The sequence below is a fragment of the Pantherophis guttatus genome, chromosome 6 (genome assembly GCF_059756535.1).
Source record: "Pantherophis guttatus breed Tessera chromosome 6, ASM5975653v1, whole genome shotgun sequence".
Taxonomy (NCBI): Eukaryota; Metazoa; Chordata; class Lepidosauria; order Squamata; family Colubridae; genus Pantherophis; species Pantherophis guttatus.
The window spans coordinates 19,730,081-19,756,042 of record NC_142068.1 but is presented as its reverse complement, the minus strand read 5'-3'; the positions used below and the strand labels follow the sequence as shown (position 1 = coordinate 19,756,042).

The window sequence follows — 25,962 nt, the reverse complement described above, 5'->3', positions numbered from 1 at the left end:
TTTTGGTGACCAAATGAAGTGGTCTGCCATTGCATTCTTTCAGAATATTTTTTTCCAACTTTCCAGTTTTGGTTCTACCAGAACCAAGAAATACTCTTGGTATTTCTGGTAATTGCCTATCCAAATACTAACTAAGGCCAATGCTATATTACGGCTTGAATTCATTGACCAGGTCCTGTCACATGATACAAAATTAAGCTAAATTGTTCAACTGGAGATTCTGACCAGTTGGAAAATAGTTAGTTTTAACCATTCAGACATATCTGATACTTTGCTCCTTTATAGGCAAGTACTTTCTATGTTACCCTATCAAGCATAGCTTCTTGCAGTTGTTGGATGTTTGTCTTTGTATCAGCTTTGATGGTATCAAACCAGTGAGTTCCTGATCCACTAACCATTCCTAGTGTCATTGACTTCTTCAGTGAATTGGAAAGTTTGGAAAAGAGGAGGCATTAAATTTAATCTAATGAATAACTGCATAGGAAGTGTTTCAGAGTATGACTCATTGGTAAATCCCAGAATCTTTCAAAAGAAAAGCCAAGTAAAATCTAATATTGATATTTATTTCTGCAGACTTAATGGACAGAATGGAAATAACTGACTATTGTCTTCTTCCAGGTTTATTTGATTTCCTAGTTTGATTGCTTGTAGTCTTCACTCCAACAATTAACCAGGACTGGCCCTGATAGCTTCCAAGCAAAAACCTGGATACTCGCCTTTGTTGAGGTTTAAATATATGCTACAGTTTAAATTATCATAAAAATACATGATTGAAATAATTAATTAATGCACAAATCAAAATTTTCTTTAAATTGTTATTGAAATTCCTTACTATTTAGGTTAGTGGTTCAAATCACCTTTATTTATATTAATTCAGTCTGGGGTTACAGCCTGTTTCTCAGCTGTAAGCGAAAACCCAAGATACTTGATAATTTTGTAAAGAATCTATGGTATTTGGATCCAAAAACAAAGAGTGTTCAAAAGGGACAAACTAGAGATAGACCTTTTCTTTATATTAAACATATATACTTTCTTTCCAAAGTCATTGAGTTCACACTTTACTGTCAAGCAGTTTTTAAAAGTGTCTGCCTTGAATACAAAAGATTGGAAAATTTATTTCTAGACAATACTCTAAGAGAATGGACATCCCATTTATTTTCTGTAATGCCTGCAGTGTCAGTTTAAATGGCTTTCATGATTGGAAAACATTGAATTTTGGTAAGATGCAATTTGGCAAACTTGCTTCCTGTCAGGACATTTTTCAAGAGAGTAAGATTAGTTGAACCCTTGAGTGATAATGAATAGGAAGAGGTGCTCTGATCTTGACCAAAAGTTTGATAAAATAATATTGCATAGTATTGAGTGGAAAGCATGAATTCTAAATTCACACAACATGCTTAACCTGATTATTCAATTAACTTATTTTCTAGATTCACTGAATAGAACAAAGCATAAAGTAACCATATAGGTTTGCACAGTACATTAAGCCAGTTAAAAAAAAAACCTAAAACCATAACAAGGAAACACCGAAAGAATTTAATGCTAACCAAAATAAGCATGTTTTGCGAATATATCCAGTCATTTTTAGTTATCTGGCTAAGTGTGATGTACAAACCCATATCCATGTATGATGTACAAACTTATTTGTCTGGGTTCCAAATCAAGGCAAATCATATCATAGTTTTGTTTTAGATTAGTATATTGTATGAACTAAGCCACTGTGGCTTGTTAGACACATCATGGTTAGAACAAAGCATGTCATGGGTGAATCCATTTTTTTTTGTTAAAGGACTTTAAACTTTTTCATTTATGTCCTCTCCTTAATATTGTCTTTATGCCAATGAACATAATTACTATTATATTAATTTACAAGGAGTAATCCTAATAATTACCCATAAATGTAAAAGAAGATGGGTTGCTGGGAAACCACAAAAGAAGTGGAATATTTCTATTTCAAACCAGGTTTGTGAGCTTCTATTTGGCCATTCTTTGACAGAATTCTATACTATAACAATCTAAGGATAATTATGACAATGATAAAACCCTGTCTATATATCACTTCTCATCAAAATCCAAGGTAGAGCCACTGTTTATGATGAAAAAAATGTGAGCAATGCTATTTCTCTTATCTGCACCAAAAACACTGAATTTGGTGTGTCAGATGGAGAAAGGTGATTGTGTGATAACTTCCATTAGGTTTAAATTTGTGGAAATAATACAGAACATATAGTAACTGTTGATTTTTTGCACATTTGTTTTGTTTTGAAGGACAAGTTGCATATCTTCTCTATGTATGATCTTTGTTAAATTCAACAATAGAATGTAAAGACCAAATTGGCATGCTTTGACATCACAATACAGTGATTTTTATAATACTCAAGAGTATGCAACATTTTGTCAACTCACTAATAAAACTGTTTTATGCTTGACTACTTGGAATAGGCATTATATTCTCCAGCTAAAGACACAGGAACATATGCAAATCGCTTGGAAAATACTTTGTATGGAGCTTGGGCAATTTTTTTTGCTGAAATTACTTTTTAAGTTTCATTTTCAGTTATGAGCTGATTACCCTTCAAGGAAGTTGTCCTAATTAAGTTAAAGTCTTAACATTTCCTTGTATCTTTCCTTTGCTAGCAAACATTTCTTAACGTAACAGCTTGCTACATCTGCAATGAGCAGCTTTGCAAAGCAGCTCATTGTCCTTTGCAATCTTCATTTTGCCTATAGCTGTTATTTAATCCAAGCTGTCAATTTGAGGTAAATTAGTTGCTGCTACTGACCAAGCAGAAATAAAGGGTTCTGAGATATTACCCATGAAATCTGGTCCTCGTTGTGGAACAACTGCCATGAGGTAGCTAATTATAAACATGCCATGTAATGTCAATGGTGTGAAGGAGTTTTCTTGCAATCAATCAATATTACAATATTTTATATTGAAAGCTATGTTGTGGAGATGATGGAGCATCTCATTATATTGTAGAGATTGCTGTGGCACTGATCAGATTTTGTAACGCGATGTTATGATGCATTTTGAGAGGATCATCAACCGCTTGTGATTTGCCTTTCATTTATTAGCACTTGCTCCGTTAGAAAAGGGATTGTTATTCTCTATCAGGTATGCATGATTTAAGGATGGAAAGGAATGATGGTTTCTTATTACTTCCTGGAAGAAACATGTTTGAATTTTTACTGTCCCAATTCTTATTGTAAGGGTTGATACAATTGCTGCTCAGCTTCTCAGAAATTTGAATTTGTCCAACAAAATATACATACATACATACATACAATGAATGAACAAACAAACAAACAAACAAACAAATAAATGTGGACAGCTCTATAATAACAAAGGCCACCCTTGGCATTGACCCAGTGCTTGGCTGGGGATTTTTACATGGCAGAAGGTTACACTGAGGTACCTTCCCCATAGGTAAGAAAATCTATGTGATTACAAAAGAAATATTGCAAGTAGAGATTTGCAGATCTCTAAGATTTGTTTTGGCCTACTGGTCCCTCTGGTAGTAAGTTTTGAGACACGGCAAAAGAAAGTGTTTACAAATCTAAACAAATTTATTTATTTATTTTATTTTATTAGTCATATTTCTATGCCGCCCACTCTCCGAGGACTCTGGGCGGCTTACACCAAAGACAGTATACTAAATAGCATATTGCCCCCAACAATCTGGGTCCTCATTTTACTCACCTCGGAAGGATGGAAGGCTGAGTCAACCTTGAGCCGGTGAGATTTGATCCGCTGATCTGCTGAACTAACAGTCAGCTGAAGTAGCTGCAGTACTGCACTCTAACCACTGCGCCACCTCGGCTCTTGCAATGAGGCAGATGGAAATGCATTTACTTTGAGTAAATGTGTGAGATGGACATGAAATATTTTCATCTTGATTGACCTCTAAAATACTCAGCATATGTTCAGTGGCACCTGAATGGTTTTGCTCCATTCATCTTTCCAATCAGCCTCCATGTTTCCAGTGTCTTTCTCCCCGCTTGGAACTGAACCAGATTGATATTTCTTCTAACAATGCCTTTTCATTTTGCTTCCTTTTTATAATTGAAAGCCTCCTACAGCAGCCCCATGGCAAGATAGACTGCAAATAAGTTTAACAAATAAATAAATATAAGTTGATTAGCAGTTCATTTAGATTGCACATATTTGAAAAAAAAGAGGGAGCTACAAATGTGAATGGCAGGTTTGCATAATTCTGGTCATAGACAAAATTGATGGAGGTGGACTTTTTGCAGCTAGCTGCTAACATATCTTTGCTTTCTTTAGTTCAGCAAGCATCTGATGCTTCATTCCCCAAGAGGTCATGAGCAAAAGGCAAATATGATAGCAAAACTCAAGAGTCCGTGTTTCTGAAAATTTCTTGCCAATGTTTTGACAGAGGAAAAGGGACTTTCCTTGAGTGTGCTATTTATTGTTCTGCTTAAATTTTTCCATGAAGTACTATTTTGGCATTTCACTTTCTTTCCAGAACAGAACACAAATAACATAGTTGGAAGGGATCTTGGAGGTCTTCTAGTCCAACCGCCTGCTCAGGAAGAGACCCTCTACCATTTCAGACAAATGAGTGTCCAATCACTTCTTAAAAACTTCAAGTGTTGGAGCACCCACAACCTCTGAAGGCAATTTCTCCTTAGTTCTTGGTTGGTTCTCTTCTTGATTAGTTTCAATCCATTGCTTCTTGTCCTGACTTCAGGTGCTTTGGAGAATAGGCTGACCCGCTAGCACAGTGTTTGTACGGCAATAAAAAGGCAGGGCCTCCTTACCTCAGCCCCCTCCACTTCTTAATCTCTTCAAAAAAAACTGTCCAGTGATGGACCACCCACACCTCACGATGGATCACAGAAAGGAGGGTGGATGTGACAGATAGTCTATTATAAGGTACAGATTTTCTATCTTCAATAAACTTAAAAAGCTTTATCACTTGATGGTGCTTAACAGAATTCCGGAATATAGCAGGTGTTCTTATAATGTTTATGATTCAGACTTTCTATTTCTGTTGTAAATGTACTGCTGTTCAGAATTAGAACATTCACATACCCCAAAATCTACTTTAAAAACGCTATGACAATCATTTTCTTACAACATTTTCCTTTCAGTCAGAACATCTTAAGGTCAAATAATTTTCTTTCAACCGTACAACCTTACTTTGTCTGTCTGATTCAGGATTTCACTCTGGCAAGCCCTTTTGTTTCCAAGTACTCTTAATAGGTTAGGTGCGCTGTAGTATGAATGCTTGCTGCAATTAAATTTTACCCCCCACTCTTCTTTGCCATGGCAGGAAGCTGATGAGTTAACTCCTTTGGAAAACTACCAGCTGCTGTTGCTGCCACACTTCAAGAATGAGGAAAGTGTGAGTGTTTTCTTTACCTTTAATTGAGGTTTTCCATTCCGCTCTTGTGGGATTTTCATTTGATTGGCTTTATATAATTCACACAACAAAAAATGGGGGGAAGTAAGCCAGAAGCCTTGTTAACACTGCCTGCTGTTAACGTGGCTGATGTTGACTTGATATTGTTATGCTGCATGGATGTCATTGTGGTTTTCATCCATCATATTAATGAATACTTAACACTCTTCTAGCTCACTAAACCGAGTCAATCCATACATCCTCCAGACATCAGCTATTTCTTTAACTATAAAGATTTATCCATCATAATGCCACTTATTATTTTGAGAAGGGTGTTTGGGGCTATTAGTGTCAGACCCAAATTGGTGGTTGAAGATGTTCGTTTGTGAGTTTCAAGAGGGGGGGGGTTCCTTCGTCATGGAGAGATCATTGGTAGCTTCCTATAAAGAATATAGTCCTCGTTCACAGGCAGGGGCGGGTTTCAAAACACATCGCTACCATTTCGCACATGGGCGCGTGTGCGCTCATGCGCACGTGACACTTCTATGCATGTGCAGAAGTGTCCGGGCAGGTGGGCGGAGCCTCCCACCACCACCACTACCAGTTCGCCTGATCGAGGGCGAACCGGTAGAACCCACCACTGTTCACAGGGCTTTAGAAAGGCATGCTTTCCAAGTACATTAAAAAGAGGCAAGGAGCCAGGGGTTTTTTTTGAGGGGGAAAATCACAAAAGCACAAATGTGGGGGTTTTTTTAAGCAGGTTCCTTCCACTTTGCTGCTTCAAGCAAATGTTTGAAGATGTTGGAGACTCCAGAATGTTTTTTTTCCCTTTTGCTAGCAAAGCTAATTTTCTAAAAGCACTGATTCAGTTTTACAAAAACTAGCAAGGAGGGAATGGATTCTAAAAGGTTCACTTTATCAGAAAGTATCAAAACATGCACAGAAAGGGTATTTAGGATGCTAAATGATGCTCAGAGCTGCTGGAGCTGTTGATTTAATACCCATTTGGCAAAAAAAAAAAAAAAAACGTTTCCCATCTGTGTTGACGTGAATGTTCGTTGAAAAAAAAACTAAGAGCACAATGGTTAAACCTGGAAATCCATCCATTATTCCATTAAACTATAACCATGGAAATGTAATTAATAATAATAATAATAATAATAATAATAATAATAATAATAATGAGGAGGAGGAGGAGGAGAGGAAGAGGAAGAGGAAGAAGAAGAAGAAGAAGAAGAAGAAGAAAAAGAAGAAGAAGAAGAAGAAGAAGAAGAAGAAGAAGAAGAAGAAGAAGAAGAAGAAGAAGAAGAAGAAGAAGAAGAAGAAGGACACAGCCAGTGGTGGGTTGCTACTGGTTCTCCCCGGTTCTTGCGAACCAGTAGTGGAAATTTTGAGTAAGTTGAAGAACCGGTAAATACCACCTCTGTCTGGCCCCACCCCCAATCTATTTGCTGCCTCCCGAGTCCCAGCTGATCAGCTAGAAGGAAAAAATCAGGGCTCACTTGACAAAGAAGAGAAAAGAAAAACAAGACACCTTAGCTTTAAATTGAGAAGCCAAGAAGCCTCCCAACTGATCAGCTAGAACCAATCCGCTCGTTGTAAACCACTTGGTGGTTGTAGATTGGCAATTGAGGCCAAGCTGCCTGAAAGCGGTTTCCGATGCTCTCGGTGATGGCAGAGCGGAAAAAAATGTTTAAACTCTTGCCGTGGCGCTTCAAAGGGCCTCCCTACAGCTGATCAGTGGCAAAAGGCAGTGTGGTGGACCAGTGCACTCCAAAAAGAAGTAGGAACACTCCAAAAACAAATGGGCAGACCGGTATGGCTCTGCAAGCAGTTAAAAGCCTGGTAGACCAGTACCTCTGCTAAATCCTAAAGAATTGTTTGTCACATGACCATCAAACCACACCCACAAAACAAGCCACGCCCACAGAACTGGTAGTAAAAGAAATTAGAACCTACCCCTGGACACAGCTGTTAGATGGGCTCACAGTTGACTGAATGACTAGTCCCACAACATTTCTATTAGATGGGCCACTTTTCAACTTGGAGGAAAGTATTGAGAGGAGTGTCACAGATCTCTGTCCTGATTGCTGTACCGTAAAAAACTTTTTTAAATTAATTACTTGAATGAGGGATGCTTAACATGAATTGTATGGAAGAAGAAGAAAAACCCATGTAACATATAATACTTGGGCTACTGAATATGGAGGGCAAAGTAATCCAAACTGAAGCATCCACAACAGTAAACTGTGGAGTCTCCCCTTGAACAAATCTAGCAAAAGTTAGACAGAGTACTTGATTTCATTGTTGAACTGCCCATGCTAGCAATAGCAGTAGCACTTAGACTTATATACCACTTCACAGTGCTTTACAGCCCTCTCTAAGCGGTTTACAGAGTCAACATATTGCCCCCCAACAATCTGAGTTTTTACCAATCTCGGAAGAATGGAAGACTGAGTCAACCTTGAGCCAGTGAGATTCGAACTGCCAAATTGCAGTCAGCCAGCAGTCACCAGAAGTAGCCTGCAGTACTGCATTCTAACCACTGGGCCACCACAGCTCTGTTTGAATTTGTTTCCTAACTTCCAATAAAAATCTTTTTTTTCTTCTAACTAAAATCTATTAGTCTGTGCCATATCCTCTGTAATGATACAGAATAGATCTTTACCTTCTGGGTGACACACTTTCAGATATTTGTAGAGGCTCTCACCTCTTCCCTTTTCTCTAAAGCAAACATTTCTAGATCTTTGAATCTCTCTTTTTATGACTTCATCCTCTCTGCCCTTCTCTAATCTCTCTGAAATGGTCTAATTTTTTTCTCAAAAGCGCGTTGTCCAGAAATGGACATTACACAAAGAGATTTTCGTCAAACTAGAATAAAATGGAAGATTGATTTGATTTGGAACCTGTATTTTTGTTGTTGTTGCTGCTGTTGTTGTTAATGCCTAAAATAAGTATTAACTTTCTTTGCAATACATCACACTGTTGACTCATTGTCCTATTCCCGGATTTTTTTTCACAAGTACTATCATCAAGCCAGGTAACCCCAATTCTGTGCCTGTGCATATGATCTTGAGTTTTTTTCCCTCCTAACTTTGCATCTTTCCCTGTTAAATTCTGTCATCATTCTTTGAAATTTATTTCTATCATTTTAGATAAATTGTCTCACCAGGTTTATGTCATTGCCAAATCAAATAAGAATTTCCTTTACCTCTTTATTAAATATATGTATAAAATACATATATTTTATACAATACATACATATATATATATAATACATATATATTATGAAAAGTATAGTACACTTGACTTGAATCTCGACACTGCTCTCAGTATCTTCTGCCTCTTTGATAAAAACCTATTGATGGGCATAGAGTTTTTAAGATCGCAATAAATCCGCTGGATTATCCTTACAGTCTAACTCACCATTAACTATTTTGGCAATATGGGAGGCATTTGCATATATATAGATTTGCCAAATTCTGTATATTGTAGATAAATGATTTGATTAAGCAACAATACTGGTCAGAGGTCGGTAAACGTCAGTAATGACATGTAGTCCTGGTTTGCATATTTTCTTGATCTTGCTTGTCCCCTGCACCAATATCTTTCCTGGAGCAAAAAACAAACAAAGATGCTATAATTATGCCTGCTCCAATGCAGAATCTATTTTAAACACATATAAACCGCATCATGGCTGAGGTTTTCTGTAAAGAACAATTTAATTTTATTTTCATTCCACAGCTCCGTAACTTTATTTACAGAGCCTCAGTTCCAGCTGTATTAAGGTGAAGATGTGCTATCTCAGCACCTCTTAAGCTTTTGTATACTCCCAAACTCTACTGCTCTCAATTCTTTGTAGAAGCTATGAATATACAATATACCTTTAAAAATCAGACTTGGGAATACCTGTAGCTCGAGAAGCTTTTTCTGTTCAAAATAATCTGTTTATGTATCAGTGTCAACTCTTAGCAACTACTTACAATTTCTCTGGGATGATCTGTTTCTTTCCTATCCCAAAGAAATTCCTGGTGTTCTCCTTGAAAGTGGTGAGTATTTGCCCTAATCGTATGAAATCTGATTAGCTTGACTTGAATTTCCACATGAGCTGTTCGTGGTATGCTCCACAGTTAGTCCTGGCAAAACTTTCATTGTATAACTAAGCTCTTCCACTTCCTTGTATTAATAATATGGTCAATTTAATTTCTGCATACTCAGTAATAATATCATATTTCAACCTCCAATCTTTCTATCTAACTCTTACTTTATATAAAGGTGTGTATTCTTATTTCTACCTCTATTCTAGTTTTTAATTAGGCCATCATTATATTAACAAAAAAAGAAAGAAAAGAAAAGAAAGTAATAATAATTCCTTTCTAGCCATCATCTCTTACCCATTTTAATACTTCAATTCTTATTCATTTTTTGGCTTGCCTCCCATACTCCTCTCTTGGATCTTTGTCTCTATTAGCATCTGTGTCTTCATCATTCAATCTGAATATTTCTCCCATTTTTATCCTCCTAAGATGTCAGGTCTCCCAAGTGTCCATCCAAACCCCTATCTCCTTTTCAAAAGTATCTTCCATCTTATCCAATTCCATTTTTAAGTCTCTTAAAGTACTTTCCCCTAATAATCAATATCTTTATTGCCTTCTCCTTCTCATCCTCTTGCTTTGTTTGCTGGTTTGTCTGTTCTATTTTTTCCTCCATTCTTTCTACTTTCTCCTCTCTTTCCTGGACTCTTTGATCTTCATTCATTATCAGTTGTAGCATATTTTCTATTTTCTCATTTATGTCTTGTATTAGGTTCTTTATTTCTCTATGATTTTTTGTCATAGTACCCCATATGCTTTGAAACATCAACACCATTTCTCTTGAAATCTCACTTATTTCACTCATTTTCCCCTAATGGAGCATCTTGTCTTATTTTAATAAGTCCTGCTCTTACTCAAGTTCAGAAACAATATTTTCAAATCCAATGTTGCTCCTCAGAAAGTTCAATAATCATAGTTCTTTATATCTCAGGATTATTAATCAGTTCCATTTAAGTAGTCCAGGCAGCTTCCACAAATCAAGAGTCTACTTTACTTTACTTTACTTTACTTTACTTTACTTTACTTTACTTTACTTTACTTTACTTTACTTTACTTTACTTTACTTTACTTTACTTTACTTTACTTTACTTTACTTTACTCTTTACTTTACTTTACTTTACTTTACTTTACTTTACTTTACTTTACTTTACTTTACTTTACTTTACTTTACTTTACTTTACTTTACGTCTTCCTTATTCTCACAGTAGAGTCTCCAGTAATCATAAAGTGGATAGTTATAGAACAGTAAGTATCACCACAGTCCTCCAGATGAATGTTGTTTATTTCTCTTAAGAATTTTTCTAGTCTTATGGTATATTTTCCATTCACCAGTAGATGGCACCCTCAGCTTATGTTTCAGTGTTGTTTCAGTTTTGATAAATTGATTAGCATATTTTTCGGACTATAAGACGCACCGGTGTACAAGATGCACCAAGATTTCAAAGTAAGTAAGTAAGAAAAAAAAGGTTTTTGCCCTACCCGGCCTCCCAAACCCTCTGCCCATTTTTTGCCCATTTTTGCGTAAAATGGGGCATGCAGAGAGTTTGGGAGGCCTGCAGAGTGTTCCTGGGGGCTGGAGGAGGGCAAAAGTGCCCCCATTTTTGCAAAAAAAAAAGCCCATTTTTCACAAAAATGGGATGAGTGGGGTGGGCTTTGGGAGGCCAAAAATGGCTGTATTTGGTGTATAAGACACACCATCATTTCCACCCTCTTTTAGGGGGAAAAAAGTGCATCTTATACTCCAAAAAATATGGTAATCCAAATTTAGTTCAATTTATGGAAGCAAAATCAGCTATTCAAGTAGATAGTTCCAGCATTTTATAATGCCTTTCCAAAACAATGCCTACCCAGTTTAAGAATTCAATTCTCTATGTTTTAAAAGGTTCTTAGCTTTTTTCTCCTTAGTTCCTTTCTTTCAGGTCTAGAATTTTTCTCTCTATGGTAGTTCACTGCTTTAAAAATGGTTCTAAGAGTCTCTTTTCCTGGATTTTCCTCTTTCTTTTTTTTCCTTTAAAGTTAGGATCTAAATAAAAAGGAATCTTCTCACCCAGCTCCAATCACTGTTCATCTGCACCGCTCCTGCACATTTCTTTATTGCCTCGGCTGTCCCAGCTTTGTGGCAGCCATGATGGCTGCCTCTTCTCATCGAGGAAGGGGGAAGAAGCCCTAAGTCCAGCAGGAGAGTTGCTGCTCTCCACGAACTACAGGGCACCCCACTTTTCTTCACCACCCCTACAGGGTGGCTTTAGATCCATTCGGAGCCCTACAACAGGAAGAACTCGGTGTGGGAGCATGAGACCCACTCCTCATCTCCGATATCACCGCAACATCAGCTGGAAGTCCAAAACGTCTTAATGGTAGTATTCAGCCATTGAGAATTTTATATCCAAGTATTACCATTGCTATATCCTACCTCATTGTGAAAGCCACACTGCCTCATCTTTGGCTTTTGAATCATCAGTCACAGTTTTTCTGATTTTCTGACTGAAAGTGTCCAATTGCAGTTCATTTCAATTTGCTGATGCCTAAGACATCGACGTGTAATTGATTTGCTTCATCTTTCACTATCCAGCATAATGATGGAAAAAACTGTGTTGAGCTTTTCCATCTTTATGCTTGCTATATGCCATCTTCTTGCTATATGCCACTGTAATTTTTGTTTTTACAGCTTTGGAAGACTTCTGAAGGGTTTAATTTAGCCATGTCATAAACAACAAAGTATACTCTGAAAACACTTCAGCTCTTTCCCCAGTACCATATTGAGTGCCATCCAATCTGAGGGGCCCACTATCTGACACTGTATCATCATCATTCACTTTGTCTCGTCTATCCATGTAATTTTCTTCGTAAAATACAGGATTGGTTTATTATTTTGTCTTCCCCGCAGCATGAATTGATGTCTCTGCTATTGTCAGTAAAGTGATCATCCACCTCCTGACTCTTCCTATTTGCTGTGTCCAATATAAGTACTTGCTTGCTTTTAGTTAGCCAGATAAGAAGTCTTTCACACCTTAGGTGACCCTGCTTGGGGGTATATCCTCTTGGCATATTATTCCTGGCATTTTTCAGCCATCCTTTCCAGGAGCACCACGCTGGGATGATGAGGCAGGATAGCGGGGTCTATTTATAGCATTAATTATCTCACTTTGCTGGAATGAACATTCCCTACATCTGGAAATAAATTCTAGAAGTGCAGTGGGCCCCTATTTAGTGAAGTAATGCACAGCTGGATCCGGATGCTCAAGGGAAATGATTAACATTTCAAAAGTAATTCTGCAGCTGCTATGTTTTAACAGTTTTAATTTCTACACCCCGCTGCTTGAAGACACATGCACAGATATGAAAGATGAGACAAACTAACATTTAATTCAGATTTATATCCAGTTAGATATTTTCATTGAATGAAAACTTAAGCCTTTACTTTTGGATTTAAATCCACATTCATGTAATTTAGTGGGATAATTATATATTAGTGAATGCTTGAATTTAGAAACCTCTATTGTCATAAAAATATGGTGATGAAATAAGAGTAAAAGCCAAAGAGGCAGTATATCTTCAAGAAAATCGTGACTAGTTTGTGTTCACTAAAAAGGTTACTGAGAAATTATCAGGAATGTTGGGGTGGAAGGTCAAGGAACAATTGAGTTTTCAGTCACTAGTGACAATTTTAGTAACTAAATTCTTAGTTTGGTGTCAACCCTGAACCTGGATGAGGCCATCTTGGAGGCTTCAGGGTTGCCACACAACAGAGGGAGGGGGGAAATAGTTAGACAAGGTTTGATAACCAAAACAATAAAGTTTTCCTGTAGGAACCAAGGACATTCTCACAGGTGGCTGGCCAGAGGAGGAATGAAGTAACCAAGCAACTGGCCAGCAATTGGATTGGACAGCATGACCAGTGACTTGGGGGAAAGGGAAAACTTTTATTTTTAATTAGGTGAAACCCACGGGAACTTTAGAGTTGACTTTCACCAGTTGTGCCAATATGACGTTTCCAATAAGTTGTCCTTTGAAGAACTTGCCTGCCTCAGAGTTATCCTTTCTATGGGCACATTACTTGGAATGCTGACGTTCGGTCTACTGGTTGAGACACTGGACTAGGAACAGAGAAACCCAAATTTTAGTCTTGCCTTAGGAATGGAAGCCAGCTACTTTGGACCAGTCATTCTCTCATCCATCCTTCTAAACTCTCGACAAGAAAACTGCAGGGATTAATCCAGATACAGTAGTCACCAAGAGTCAAGACTGACTACAAAGAACAATAACATCATGTCCCTTAACCACAAATTTCCATTTAGTTTTGGAAACAAAACATAAATGGGAAAGTAGTGTTTCTAATTTGTTTAATATCTGAATAACTGTGCACACATGTCTTCTAATATTATTGGAACTGCAATACATATGGTTTTTCTAATTTATTTCAATTTATTTCAGTGGAGTTGGTGTTCAGGTAGTAAGATTCACTGTATGGTAGGTTTTATGAGCCTTTACATTTTGCACATGATGTGACTGAAGGAAAGATGAGGCCAGGGAGGGAACCTGGAGTTCAATTCCTGGTCACCATAATCTATTGCCTGGAAATTAAAGGAAGTAGAGCTTGCTCATTTGGAAGCCTCCAGAGATGCAAAGGCTATACTGCAAAACAGCTGTTTTTGCTCCTACACCTTTTTGAATGGAGCAAGCTTAATAAAGCTTGACAGTTGGAAATGCAGGTACATTTTCCTGTCATTTTGAGCTGGAAAACAAGCATAAGTATTGCATGAGCCATGGAATAGCCTAAATACACTTAAAACCCAAACCAGAAAGAGAAGAACTCATGCATGTGATACAACTTTACATTATTGCAATTCTCATTCTAGGTTATTACTTCACTCATTGTGTTCCTCCCCTCTTCTCCAAATTAAATGCAATCCTTAGAGACCAAAATGATATTCATGCTTGAGTTGTAGAAACTGCCCCTACATCTTTGGATGTACTCTGTGGATCAACAGGATGGGTAGCATCCAATATTATTTTAAGAAAAATTAAAAATATGAAAAAATAAGTCATTTTAAAAACCAGGATCTTCAATAAACTTTTATAGGGAACAAGGTATGTTAATGTTTTAAGCCATCGCCAAGCATTGGTTTTTTTTTCATTTACTTGTCTGTCACAGTTCTCAGTCCCTCACCCTCTAATGACCTAGTTTTGTCTGCTTCTCTTGTCATAGATATAGAATGACTATAAATAGCAACTTATAATGAATGGTATATGTTAAATTTGCAGCACAATCCTATACATAAAGAGAAGAAAATCTCTCTGTGTATAGGATTGTAAATTTGGGATAAGTATGGCTAATTTACATCATAATGAATAGTTCTTGCCTTGAACTTTTTTCTCCTTTTTTAAGATGATGCTAATAAAATATAGAAGTTCAAAATACCACTATCCCCATTCTGATTTTTTTGTTTAATTTTTAGATATTTTGAGTGTGGCAGTATGTAGCATTTATCTCTCAATTGATAGGACATGAGCTACAGTTTCTTAGCTTGCATTGTGATCTCTAACTTAGGAATCCTAGCTTGCGCAGCAGTTTGTGTATTCTTTGCTTAAAACTGGGGGTCTTGGCATTTGTGGCTTAGTGTCAAAATTGCACCAAGATTAGCAAGAGTATGATTGAGGGTAGTAATCCGATCTACTCCTTCTCTAGCTTAGTAAAAAGTTGTCTTGGAAAACCTTGATTGGTCAACAAGCTATGATAGGTGTTGAAAGTCAAGATCTTTGAGGCCATTTGATAATGACTATAAGGAAGATTGTGAAGTAGAATTCATAGGCTGGTGATAGCTGTATTCTACATTCCACTGATGGGTGACGACAGAAGAAATATAGTGATTTGGGGGGGGGGGGGAAGTGGACAGCGTTTGAATGACTGTCATCCAAGAGAAAATATTTTTTATTAAAACAAATGGATGCATAGGAATGAAAAAGTAGAAAAAGTGTGTCATTCAGAAACCCACAAATATAGCCAAGGACATTCCCGATTCTGTGCCTTCTTACTCTCTTGTCCCAAAGGTGCTTTTTCAAGAGGCAACTGGACTTTCTGGTTTTTCTTTGAAGACATTTCGCTTCTCATCGAAGAAGCTTCTTCAGCTGAATCCCCACCATCCAGCCAGAGCTGAAGAAGCTCCTTGGATGAGAAGCGAAACGTCTTCAAAGAAAAACCAGGAAGTCCAGTTGCCTTTTGGAAAAAAAAGGACCTTTGGGACAACCAAGATCTGGATGACTGAGAATCTCCATAGATTCTTATTCTCTTATAATCTCTTCCTTGCCAGTTTCTCCACTCTGTGAGCATGGGGAACAAAATAAAACCATTGATTTCTGTAGGCAATCTATCCTGGTGCCATTTTTTTTCCCCTGGCAAAATGGAAACTTATGAAAGCTTTTTTACTGGTGATTGGAAGATTTCTGCTTTTCTAGTTCTCTTTTGAATGGTGTGTAAATTTGGTTTATTTATCTACATATCTATTGATGGCTGATTTGTTTGAATACCAAGCTTCAGGAATTCCCTAGCATTTTGGGATTTAGCTTGGTCTAGGATGCCCACCATTTCCCAGTTGAAACTATGGTTGAGTCCATTCATGTGTTGTGAAATTAAGGAGTTTTCCTTGTATCTTCTGACTACTAGTTGGTGTTCATGGATGTGCTTTGTTAGTTTTCTGCCTGTCTGTCCTACATTAGTGGATACATTGAAAGGCTGTTAAATTGAAGTGGTGTGAATGGACTGCTGAAGAAGTGTGTGGTGAAACGAGAAGAGATGGACCCAAGAACATACAAATGATGAATGAACTGGATAGAAAAATCAAGTGACCAGCATAAAAGAAGTACATGGAAATGTAATTATATAGAAGGAAGAAAGATGTGAAAACTGAAAACCAAAAAGGTTCTGGTTATGTGGTTATATCTCCGAGACCGTCTCCTGCCACCAATAGCCTCCCACCAACCAGTTCGCTCCCACAGAGAGGGTCTCCTCAGGGTGCCATCAGCCAAGTTATGTCGGCTGGCGACACCCAGGGGGAGGGCCTTCTCTGTGGGAGCCCCAGCCCTGTGGAACGAACTGCCCCCGGAAATACGTAAGATCTCCGACCTCCGGGTGTTTCGCTGCGCACTGAAGACCCTGTTGTTCCGCCAGGCCGGACTATCAACAAAATAGTCTTAAATTGGGGTATTTAAATTTTTTGGGGTTTTAAATCTGAGCCAATTTATTTAATTATTTTAAATTTTAAATTGTTGTTTGTCTGTGTTTTTAAATAGGCTGTACACCGCCCTGAGTCCTTCGGGAGAAGGGCGGTATAGAAATAAAATAATAATAATAATAATAATTATTATTATTATTATAATAAATGGTGTTGGTGTAAACAACATATTGTTCTAGATTTAGAACATTTGTTCTAAATCTAAACTCACATCTTTAATTAATTTTGCTTACTATTTTTGTACTCTTTTTTCTGTCACTTTATGTTACACTACTGATATTCAAAGGACGATGTGATGAGTATCCAGATGTATATGCTGGTTTTAAATGTGAGCAGAGAGACTGAAAGATGGCACTTTTCCATGACATCCTTCCGAAATTAGGTGGAAAGTTCATGACCCCAGTATTAATTCACTCCAGTGGGTCGTCATTTCTAATTTATATCATCACATTTTATTCCATCAGTTCTTCTAAATCCAGGAATTGGTAACAACCTGCACTTACTGGTTGCTAAAAGAGGTCTTTGTTTTACTGATTATTGGAAGATAAAGTAAAATTAAAGTTCATTTTCTGGTTTCTATCGAAAAACACCAACTGCAGAAAATGAGTTGTCTTAACAAGTGCCAGAAAAAAATTATAAAATCAGGTCTGTCATGTGATGACCCACTTAACAACCCACATTACTTATGGTTGTACTTCCGGGTTCAATTACTGTTGTAAGTAGAGGACTACCTCAGTGGTGGGTTGCTACTGATTTGCCCCGGTTCAGGGAAACTGGTAGCAGCGGCGGTGGGAGGTTCCGCCCACCCACCATCGAAAACACTCTGTGCATTCGCAGAAGCGCCACGTGCTCGTGAAGTGAGCGCACACACCTGTGCGCTTCTGATAGCGAACCATTAGCACTGGGATTTGAATTCCACCCCTGGACTACCTGTATAGTAAGCTGTTGTTGGGATTGACCAAAATCAACTTAAAGTATGAAAGCATGAAAATGTAGGTTTCACCAATCATCAAAAATGGAAATAATAACACACTGACTAAACATTACAGACTTCATACTAAAGTGTTTATTGAATTAAATTCATACAGTTGCAAGTACTTCAACAGACTGCTAATTTATTCTGGGCCATTTCTATATCTGATGGAACCAATCACCGAAGCTGTCTAACCTTCCGTGAGAAAGTGCCTGGTCAGTGAACATGAATGTCAAACCCAATACATTAATAGAATTATATCAATATCAAAACGGAAGGGAAGTGATTTCAGCTGAATATGGAATAATTAAAGGTGTAAGAGACTACAAATTGCTAATTAATTGAGCTTGAAAATTAGAAAAGTTTTTTTTAGCAGTAAGAAGAGACAATCCTAAAGATGTCTCTGTTGAGCAGATGTGTGATCAAAGAATGCTAGGGCTTTGCATGCTTTGCATGCAACAAAAAGTATCAAAAAGCCAAAAGTGTGAGTCACATCTTAGAACGTAGGAAGTGTTCTGAAGCTCAAATCATCTCCATTTCTATCTGTCTTGAAACAAATGTTCTAAGTGAAGAGCATTTTCAATATAGTTGGAACTGGTTGGAATGCTTCTGGTAAGGTTCAAACAGCTATCCAAGGTCAAACAATGTATTTTCAATTTGAAATGTTTTGCATACCATTATTTTTACAACCTACCTCTTATCCTCTATCCCCGTGATGGCGAACCTATGGCTTGTGTGCTGGAAGTGGCACACAGAGCCATCTCTCCGGGCACGCAAGCCATCACCCATTGCTCTTCCAGATTCCAGCACACCGGCCAGCTGGTCTTCACACATATGGGAGTGCCAGAAACCAGAAACCAGCCGCCCAGTGTGCACTTGCTGCCGAAAAGGTTTGCCAACAGTGCTCTATCCACACGCAAATTGTTATCTCCTTTCTTTTTTCAAAAACCAAAATGCTGTTTTAAAAAATGTCTAGCTCTGTTGTAGAATGACACAGAATGACTCATTCCTCCATATTTGCCATGTTATTTTTATAAGGAGTCATCATCATCATCATCATCATCATCATCATCATCATCATCGCAGAATGAAGGCCTCTTCTCCATGTTCCCAACCAATTCTGGTCTCGAGCTTTCTTTTGCCAATTGAGCCTGCAATACTTGCTGATGTTGTCGCTCCATCTTGTTTTAGTACTCTTTCATGATGTTTTTTTTATCAAGCATCCTCTTATAAGGAGTATCTGTCCTTAAATGTCTATGGAGATTCTCAGTCATCCAGGTCATGGTTGTCCCAAAGGTGCTTTTTTATCAAGAGGCAACTGGAGTTTCTGGTTTTTCTTTGAAGACGTTTCGCTTCTTATCCAAGAAGGGCTGTTCAATTTTGACATAGATGGCCTCTTTAACCCTTCTTTCAAACCAGCGATCCTCTCTGTCCAAAATATGGACTTTGTTAAAGAGGATATCTATGTCAAAATTGAACAGCCCTCACTCAACAGAGGGGGAGGTATACGACATCATCTATCTCCAATATACAATACAGTCCTTTCAACAGTTCCAAGAAGGCTCCACACCAATTTGCACCACTCGGGTAACTCTGATGACACAGATAAACCTCCAGGTGACCTTAAAAGTAAAGGTTCTCCTCGCACATATTACTAGTCGTTCCCGACTCTAGGGGCGGTGCTTATCTCCGTTTCAAAGCCAAAGGAGCACGGACCACTGTTATCTTCCCACCAAAGGTGGTCCCTATTTTTCTACTTGCATTTTTTATGTGCTTTCGAACTGCTAGGTTGGCAGAAGCTGGGACAAGTAATGGGAGCTCACCCTGTTACGCGGCACTAGGGATTCAAACTGTTGAACTGCTGACCTTTTGATCGAGAAGCTCAGCGTCTTAGCCACTGAGCCATCACGTCTCTCCAGGTGACCTTAATGACCCGCTAAAAGAATGCAAATGTCCAGCTGTCTGCAAGGAGTATAAATCCTTCCATTCCCCACCATCCAGTCAGAGGGGAAGAAGCTTCTCGGATGAGAAACAAAATGTCTTCAAAGAAAAGACAGAAAGTCCAGTTACCTCTTGAAAAAAAGCACCTTTGGTATATCTGTCCTTACATTCACAATAGTTTTCCAAACTAAAAAAGGTCCAAGCTGTAGAGCTTTCCTGAGTCATTCTATCCTCTTCCTCCTTCATGGTTCTCCCCCTCCTCTCTTTTGACAGAGTTATTACTCACCAGATTGTTCAACTCATCAGATGCATACACGAGTTACCCCAGTGTTACTCAATCTCAAGAACTTTAAGATGTAGAATCCTAAAAAAATCTCTTAATTTATTTTCCACGTTGCTTGATGATCTGGAAGTGATTGTGATTAAACAAGGCATTCAGGAAAAACAGCAACTGCAGATTTTGTGTGCAGTACTGATTTCTTGGATGTGAATCATCCAAGGATAAAAAGACTCCCCGGAAAATCCCTAGCATGCTGTTAATAATAAGTAAGCAATTGCAGACCAAGTAACTAAGTCAGTCAGTTATAGCAGCCAAAGGCCAACAATATAAAATTGCTTACAAGCAGTAAAAAAAGGAATCCAGAAAATAAAACAGAAAATATTAATAAAACAAACAATAACATAAAAGCACTAGGAGATTATTTGCTACAAACTGGGGCAGATAAATTACTTGGGTTTTTTTCTGGCAGTTTCTGATTATCTACTTCCAAATTCTGTATGCCATGAGCAACATTTTGCTTCCTTATATGGTAGGTCAGCAGTGGGTTTCAGATTATGTTACTACTGGTTCGCCCTGTGCACACACACTCCCTTCGTGTACGCCCAGCTCGCGTGCATGCCTACCTTCCACGCATGCGCCCGGCCTTTCGTGCATGTGCTTGGGTCGCACACATGCCTTCCACGCATGCGCCCGGCCTCAAAAACTTGCCTAAATAGGATGACATTGAACCAGGCGGGTGGATGGGCCCATCCGCGATTTCCACTACCGGTTCGGGAAAACCGGTCTGAACCAGCTGAATACCACCTCTGCTGTAGGTTATAGCTACTGCCTGTTGCTAGTTAAAAGTGAACAATTCAAGTTGCAAGTCTGCAGCAATTGTTTTTCACAATTGCAACTTTAAGCTATGTGGACTTCAACTTCCAGAGTAGTTCTGTTTTAATATAATCCTATGTTTACACATTGTATTAGTTACTATATCTTCTGTTCACATTTTCCTTTCCACTTAGCTTGGCACATGTAGATGAAGCTGTACCTCAAGGTCATCTCACTATTATCGGTTTTGTAAACTACAACTGGTATTATTACAGATATATGTCAGTGAAGGAATTTTTAGCCAGAGATACATTTTTATGAAGCAGCTGAATGGCAGGGAATGCAGGAGGCAGGGATAAAGAATGAGCTCTTTTCTTGCTAACTCAATTTATGACTATAATTGAGCCTGGAATTATGGTCCTAAGATGTGGCAGTCATTAAGTGGGTGACCATGTGACTACATCAAACTTTATGGCCTTTTTTTTTGTGGCGGTTGGTAAGAGAAAGCAGCCATTAAACAAATCTATCCCCTTCCCCCATGACTTTTTTTTTTACCAGAAACCAAAAGTAAATGCCAGAAACAGGTAAAAAATGCCAAAAATTGCAATCATGTGCCCACAGTATGCTGCAAATGGCCGTAAATGCAAGCTGATTGCCAACAGTTCCAAACTCCATCATTTGTGTGTGTGTGTGTGTGTGTGTGTACATGCATGTGGCCATCAAAGCTCCAGAACCAGGTTGTAAGTATCTTTTGGTGGGAAGTGTCCATTGTAACTTTGAACGGTTGCTAAGCAACCAGTTGTTAAGAGAGCACTGCCGGTAATTGGCAGCGAGGATGTGGCAAACCTCTTGATGGACTTCCACAGACTACAGTTTGGGAATCATTGCTTCTCACCATGTTATAACATTATAATAAGAAAAATAAACACATCTGCTTCCTTTTTCTCCATTTCTCAAAGTAATTAATACTAACATGTTAAAGAAATCTCTAAAGCTGATGTTCTTCTGTTGCTAAACACCTGTGAATTTTTTTTCTAAAACAAAAATCTCTCTATAAAATTATTTTTAAAATCTCAGCGTTGGACCTGCCTTTGTGACTTGGCCCATGAAAGTCTGTTATTTATGCAGATAAATCCTTATGAGGTTTTGTTTTATTTTTGTCAACCCTTATTTGGGCCTGTCACCTCCTCTCAGCCCAGCTCATCTCTCAGGGTTGTGGTTGTGAGGAAAAATAGGAGAATATTTAGGTACGTTTGCTGCCTTGAGTTATTTATAAAAATAATAAAGGCAGGATAAAAAAAGAATGTTTGCCTTACTGTGCTTAATTAAAAGAACAGCACTGCTTGCCAAAGAAGATTTTGAGAAATTTCTATAATAATTACATTAGCCATTTTCTACATTTACGGATGGTCTTTTTAAATGTAAGTTGTGGAGAACACTAACAAACATTTCTACTTCCCTCAGTGGCAATAATTTGTTTGTTTGAAAAGGAAGGTTTGTTACCATTGACAAATGGAGATAATCAGTTGGGCTATTATCTGTGCAATTATAGAACTACACTTTGCAGTTGCAAAAAAAAATAAATGGAAATTCATTTTAAAATTGGGGAAAATGCGGTGGGAGGTTTCTGTGTTGCTGCCCTTTCTGCTCATTGATTCTGAATACATCCTACTGTAATCAATTGGGCTACTTCAGCGCAAGCCATTTAAGCATTTCAGCCATTGTAGATACAGTTTCTAAAAAGACCACCGGTGTCTAATGGGCAATTATGAATGTATAAATTACAGTTTATTGTTCAGTGTATTAGTAGAAATTAGCATGCTCTAAATTACACATGAGTCATCCGAGCAGCTATTTGAGTTCACACCAGTTAGAGAAGTGTTGTTGTTTTTTTCAAAATACCTCAGCAGTTTTAAAAACTTTCATGAAAATGGAGTCAAGAGAATTCATGATCACTTTGGTTACACAGTAGAATCCAGACTGAAAGGGTAAAGATGATTAGTCTGTTCAACCCACAACCCACTACCACTGAAGCTCATCTCCCAATATTTGCAGTTGTTAAGCCTGCTTCTCAGTCTGCGTGGCGTTCAAAGTCACTTCTGCCAACAACAACAAAAGAGTGGTCCTTGGTGAGGCTTTAAAACGCACCAGTTTCTCAGTAACAATTATTTTTAACCAGAAGCGTAATCGAAGTTAATGCTCAACTGGGACAAAGTGACTGTGTTCTGACCCAGCTCCCCAAACAAACCCTCTGAAGTGAACTCAAAGATGAGTTAATTAGAAGTGCCAGCAGCCCCGGCAAAACGTTTCTCAACGCAGGCTAACAAGGCCATCTGGCCAGAAGATGAAGAGTTGTCTGCCATATCAATTCATCTCCGCCCCCTGCCTTTTATCCCCAGAGCTAGGATGGGGCTTCATTAGCAGCGGTGGCTCTTCCTTCCCAAGGATCAGCCCACACTGCTCTCCTCTCCTCTGACCTCTGCGCATCTACGTGTCAGGCACTGGACCCAGCTGTTCCTCCTCCTCTTCATCAGCCACCTCCAGACCTGGGGGGTTTGACTCTCCATCTGAGGGCTGATGGACGGCCCAGGCTCTGCCTCTGTCTCTCTTTCTGCCAGCTCCATTCCCTCTTCCCCCTTGCCTTGATGCTGATCCTGACTCCCAAGCCTCCTCCTCCTCTGATTCGGCTTCTGGAGGGGCCGGTGACCAACAGGCCACAACAGACTGGCAGATAGCCATACTGTTGACATTTGGAGTTATATAACCCACCATTTGCACCAGATTCTATTATTTAGGCAGATTTGGCTTTTATACATAAGGACCACGATAACCACATATCTTACCATTTGTTGGCACTAGTGAAAGAGCTGAGAATAACAGAATTGGATGGTACTTTGGGGGTCTCCTGGTCTTTTAGTCCAACCCCCTGCTCAAGCAGGAAACCCTGTACCACTCCAGACAAATAGTTGTCCAATCTGTTCTTAAAAATCTCCAGTGTTAGAGCACCCGCAACTTCTGGAGGCAACTTGTTCCACTGATTAATTGTTCTCACTGTCAGAAAATTTCTCCTTAGTTCTAGGTTGGTTCTCTCCTTGATTAGTTTCCATCCAATTGCTTCTTGTCCTGCCTAACCTTCAAGTGCTTTGGAAAATAGATTAACCCCCTCAAATACCAGAACACTGCTATCTTGTCACCTGTAGTCCTTCTTTTGACTGGACTAGACATACCCAATTCCTGCAACCATTCTTCATGTATTTTAGCATCCAGTGCCCTAATCATCTTTGTTGCTCTTCTCTGCACTCTTTCCGGAGTCTCAATATCTTTTTTATATCATGGTGATCAAAATTGGATGCAAAATTCCAAGTGTGATCTTACCAAAGGATTATAAAATGGTACTAACTAACGCGTGATCTTGATTCTGTCCCTCTATTAGGACTGTGTTGGCCTTTTTGGATGGTGCAGCACACTGCTGATTCATTTTTAAGTAATTGTCCATTAGGACTCCAAGATCCCCCTCGCAACTATTACTATTGAGCCAGGTAACACCAATTCTATATCTGTGCATTTGGTCTTTCTCTCTTTAAATGTAGAACCTTACTTTTCCAATCACTGAGAATAGCAGCAGGTTCTTGATTGTTCAATATATGTGAACAAAAATGCATCATTCTGATATGCTTGGAACGCAATGCACATATTGCTTTCAGCAGCAGCTCTCTTTAGGAAAACATTTGCATGAGTTTACCTCTCTTGCCTAGCCTGCCTACTGTGTAATAACACAGTGGGAAAGAAAACTGCTGAACTGTGGACGGTCCCTACTGAGCTCCCATCTGCCTGCGCTGTCGTTGAAATGCAGAAAGGTTCAAAAGATCAGAAATGTTCCTCTGTTTCTTCCCTCTGTAACTCTATTTTCATCTTGTCGTGATGAAAGTCCAAGGCCACAAATATTAATCGTATGTGTGGCACTTGCTCTTTTAAAACTTAAATTCAGCCACTGGTGTGCTTGCATCTCTGTGTGTGTGTGTGTTTACATTACAGCATCAGCCAGAATTAACTTGTTCGCTGCAGACTTCAAAGAAGAGCTTGTTTTGTTCAGTTTGTGCTTGCTCTGCTGAAAATAGAATAGCAATATTTTATGTTGAGATTGATTGAGATGAGAGTTGGCATCGCATTGAAGTTAAGAGGAAAGGACGCGATGCACAGGGAAATGCATATGGTACTTGTCTCCCCAGCTTCAAAGTGTTGAAGCGCACTTAATGCAGCAAACAGATTAAGGTGTAAGCATGTGTTTGACATACCCCAGGACCTCTAATACCTATTCGCTATATGACTCTAAATGAATAAAAGGATTGATTTCCAAAAGATGTCAAGTTGGCCATGTTATAAGATCAAAGAAAATGCCCTGATTGCCTTTCTTACAAGTTTTAAAAAACAACAACGATGAAGTCATGAAAATATCGGTAAATAATTTCAGAATTTTAGAGAAGGGAAGTATTGATTGGCTATTGGAAGAACTAGCTGCAAGATGTAGGAAGAACTTTTCAGAAGAATAATTAAAGGCCTGCAGATGTTGTTTGCCCTTGGGCAATCAATTTCTGCAGTCATAGCTCAAAAAAAAAAAAGGGAGGGCACTGGGATGCAATTGATGGAATGGATACAATCCATCCCAACAAAATTAAAATTAAGAGCAGACGTATTATGGTATGGATGGCATAATAAAAGAAATAATTATCAGCTGATGAATTCCTCATCACCCAGGCTGAAACAGGATGCACATGTAGCATTTTTTTTTAAAGAAACATGTATTCAAAAAATAAATTAAGGAATGGGATGCAGATATTGTACTTGCAGAGAAAGAATATAGAACTCACGTTAGCAAAAGTAATGGAACTCAAAAACATCATATAAACTTGGATTTGGCTTCTCCGAGTACTTTATTTCCTCTTAAAATGAGCAGGAAGTATAAATATAATGGATTGTAGTTAGTTGTGAAGTTGTGTCCGACCCATTGCGACCCCATGGACAACTTTCCTCCAGGCCTTTCTGTCCTCTACCATCCCCCGGAGACCATTTAAGGTCACACCGACTGCTTCAGTGACTCCATCCAGCCACCTCATTCCCTTCTTCTTTTGCCCTCAATCATTCCCAGCATTAGGCTCTTCTCCAGTGAGTCCTTCCTTCTCATTAGGTGGCCAAGTGGCCAATACGATGTACTCTCATTAAATGGCCAATACAAATATGATGGATAGGTGGATAGATAAGT

The 25,962-nt window shown here is 38.5% G+C and overlaps 1 long non-coding RNA gene across 18 annotated transcripts in view; it reads left to right on the top strand.

Annotated features, from left to right (window-relative positions):
• LOC117678212 (uncharacterized) overlaps positions 1 to 25,962 on the top strand; it is a 243,370-nt gene that overhangs the window by 122,412 nt on the left and 94,996 nt on the right. For 14 of the 18 annotated variants that reach the window (XR_015728446.1, XR_009620494.2, XR_009620487.2 and 11 more), the window contains one exon: positions 5,301 to 5,372. The exons of the other annotated variants lie outside the window; for them this stretch is intronic. This is a non-coding gene — a long non-coding RNA (uncharacterized LOC117678212). The remainder of the gene's footprint in view (positions 1 to 5,300; positions 5,373 to 25,962) is intronic. 18 annotated transcript variants of the gene reach the window in all.